The sequence below is a fragment of the Propithecus coquereli genome, unplaced genomic scaffold (genome assembly GCF_000956105.1).
Source record: "Propithecus coquereli isolate 6110/MARCELLA unplaced genomic scaffold, Pcoq_1.0 Scaffold78, whole genome shotgun sequence".
Taxonomy (NCBI): Eukaryota; Metazoa; Chordata; class Mammalia; order Primates; family Indriidae; genus Propithecus; species Propithecus coquereli.
Window position 1 is genome coordinate 1,320,569 of NW_012153951.1, and position 3,642 is coordinate 1,324,210.

At 42.4% G+C, this 3,642-nt stretch overlaps 1 protein-coding gene across 1 annotated transcript in view; it reads right to left on the reverse strand.

Moving 5' to 3' along the window:
• Positions 1–3,642, reverse strand: part of PIK3C2G (phosphatidylinositol-4-phosphate 3-kinase, catalytic subunit type 2 gamma) — a 472,569-nt gene that overhangs the window by 89,701 nt on the left and 379,226 nt on the right. The gene's annotated exons all lie outside the window — the stretch shown is intronic.

The window sequence follows — 3,642 nt, forward strand, 5'->3', positions numbered from 1 at the left end:
AGTTACGTATAAATACACACATGTATAAATATATATTAAAGTCAATGACACTCATGGAAGCACCAAGACCAATGATGAGACCATCCCACAGAATTTGTGGTGTTTTTCTTTCTTTTTTTTTTTGGTGAATTAGGTGTGATGAGGTCTGCATTCAGGTGTCTCCTTCTTAAGTTTTAAAATCCACATGCTATCCGAGATTACAGATTAAGATAACAATATTATTCACACAGAAAAGTAAATAACTCCACATGATTTTTATTTGAATCACGAGTATCGTGTCATTTCAAGTTGCATAAAAGTGTTCTTTTTAATCAACCCAGGCTACTTTCATGAATTCACTCTATTTATTGTTTAAGGATTTACAAAAGAAATAGTGTATAATTTGTTTTAGAAATTTGGATCATATAAACAATACATTGTAGGAAGCATTTCTGAGTGACAAAGAATCACAGCCAAAGGCCGGGCATAGTGGCTCACGCCTGTAATCCTAGCACTTTGGGAGGCTGAAGTGGGAGGATCGCTTGAGGCCAGGAGTTCGAGACCAGACTGAGCAAGTATGAGACCTCATCTCTACAAAAATAGAATAATTAGCTGGGTGTGGTGGTATGTGCTTGAGTCTCGGCTACTCGGGAGGCTGAGGCAAGAGGATGGCTTACAGCCTGGGAGTTTGGATTGCAGAGAGCTATGATGACATCACTGTACACTAGCCCGGGTGACAGAGCAAGATCCTGTCTCAAAAAATAAATGAATAAGTAAAAACGAAAAATCACAGCCACAATCAATATACATTTCTTGCCTCGCCACAACAGGTTCTCATCGTGCTAGGTGGGCTGTGTGATAGAACGGATCCCCAGCACGTGGTATTTACATGCGCTGGCCGTAAGACTTAGAGAGGAGTCAAACAACAAGATATTTGCACATGAAACCATATCTAAAAATAAAGGTATGTAATTCAGACTTTAAGATAAAATATACCAACTACTGAGAAAGGCTCCTGGAAGTTAAGGGAGAGTGAGACTCATGAGATATTTCTCTGAGAAGAAAAGAAAAAGAGTGCCTCAAGGTACTGGGGAATTAGCCAAAACAGAGCAAGGAAGGAAGGTGACTGCCGGAAAGTCACAGCCAAGTTATCCCGTGGGGGTTTCTCAAGGCAGTGATTGTGGCAGATCCTGAGCCGAACGCCCAGGGGACTGGTGGTGGTGGCACAGAGATAATAGGCCTGGGAAGGGACTTCCGTCCTCTGCTGAGGCTCAAGGTATATTCAGGATATGAGGATTGGTGCCTGAGAAAGGGTGAAGAATATATCTTGGTCACACTGCAGCCAGTGCAGGCTCTGAGGAACGTTGAGAAGACGGTGGCCTGCGTAATGAAGCAGCAGGTTCCAGAGAGCCTGACAGGGAAGGGGTGACATTGAGTACACAGGCCAGTGGTTAAGACCCATATTCTGGAGCATGACCTGCCTGGATTTGAATTGTGGCTCTAGCTCCTGCTGGCTGTGGCCCTTGGCCAATTGTTTAAACTCTCTGGGGGCTCAACTCACAATCTAAAAATGTAGATGAAAATACACCTCATAGGGTTTTTTATGACGATTAAATATGTTACTGTATGAAAAGCTCTTAGAACAGGGCCTGACATATACGAAGCATTGTGTTAAATGCCCTTTGCATACTTAATACTTGATGTTTAAATTGTATTTTCTGTTTAATAGCGCTTATTTCACATTTCAGGCATTCTTAGAAGTGAGGACGTGGGAATATGTCTCCTGCTTTACTTGGGAGAGATTGATGTAACCAATCGATATATTAATGAAGGTGATATACAGGACAGTACGTAATTCCATAGTAAACTAAGTATAGCGCAAAGGATGGCATGTTCTGTAGAATCCTAGAAGACAAGAAGGTCAGTTAGTACTGGAATAATCAGAGTAGTTGTTCAGGGTATCAAGGGGCTAAAAGACCGGACTACCCCTCTCTTTCAGAAGTTTCATGATTCCATGGGAGCATTTCTGGGAAGACTAGAAAAGGGAGTCAAACAGACAAAGTAGGAAGAAATGTACATTGAAAAAATGATCGACCCAGGCACAACTGGGGGGAGAGGAATAAAATTTGACAAAGACAATCAGATTATAAGGTCCTAGGAAGTAAGAGGTAGGAGATGGCACACCAAGGAAAATTATCAAACAAAGAAATGACGTTTCCTAGTATACACAACTCTATGCCTTTTAAGTCTGCAATGGAGTTCTCATCACAAAGGTGTAGAAAGTTTACTTGACAGAACGTACCATATCATATCTGCATGTGGGAAGATTAGCCTGGCAGAGGGATGCAGGCAGGATGACAAGGTCTAGCTCACTACCATGAGATTCTGGCTTCAGATCTGCTTCCCACAGTAGTTCATGCCCTCTTGAATGGGATGAGTCACTCCAGGCAAGCTCACCCACATCTGAGATTGTGCTCCTTACGGATCTGAGTGTGTCAGATGCAGTAGAGGGACGCAAAGGGATGGGACTCTGGCAGACAAATTAAGCCTATTTACATTTTTCCTTTGCCCAGGGGCTGCGAGAACTTTTCTCATTCAAGTCAATATACAGCCTTTCCTTTTTTCTTAAGTGTTAGGAGGGACTATTAGTAAGCTGCAGCACTATAATTGCTCTGCCCAAACACTGACGCACCTCAAACACAGGCCCTGCAGCTCCACCACCAGTTTCCTCCTCCACCTTCCTACCCCCTCTCCATGCTCCTCCCCTGCCTCCCCGCCCAGCCCTGCTGACAGGTCAGTCATTGTGTCTGCCAAGCTGCAGCCTATTTCAAAGCAAGAAGTCCCACTCAGGTCCTTTCCTGAAGGGATAACTCGCTATTTCTGGTGCCATGTGAACCCATTCCATTGGATGGAGCTAATTGGACCAGCAGTAAACAGCTAGAGTAAAAGGAACAAATTCCTGCTCATGTGGTCCCTGGAGCTGCCTTGAATTCTGAAGAACCTTCCAGGCTCTGTGACAAATGTTCTTCTGCTCTTCTGAGACTAGGTGGTTAGCCTTTCCCTGGGTTTTCTCATACAAGGCACCCATCCCCATTAGTTGAGATAACATGAAAGTTCCTGATTCTTGAAACAAAGGGTCTAAAACACCTTCCCAAGTCTTCAAGCTAGTGTCTTTGGCCACAGTCACTGTCAACTAATATTTGTGATTTTGTTAGTGGATATAAACAAATGCCTCTTTCAGAGGTAACTGTACTGCTACCTCTTTTTTCAAGACTAAAAAAACCTTCCAGACTCTCTTAATGAATCTCTAATGGTAGACTTTCAAAAACTAAATAACAGGAAGGTATTTTTTTTTTTTTTTTTTGCAGAGGCTCTGCCTGGTGTTCTGTATCATATCATATGGTTTCCAATATTGAATTCTGGAAAACCCCTGGAGCAGATGGATCAGAAATGAGTCCCAGTCTGAGCTCTGTTTGTTGTTACTTTTGCTAATTGTGGGCAAGACCCTTAATTCTCTGGATCTCAGTGTTCCATTTGAATGTTTATTGTCCAAATAAGTATTAATAAAACTATAAGGGACTCTTTCAGCTCTAATATTCTGTGATTCTGTCATATTGCTTCTATTCAACCACAAAGGCAACCTAACCATTAAAGTTCATGAAA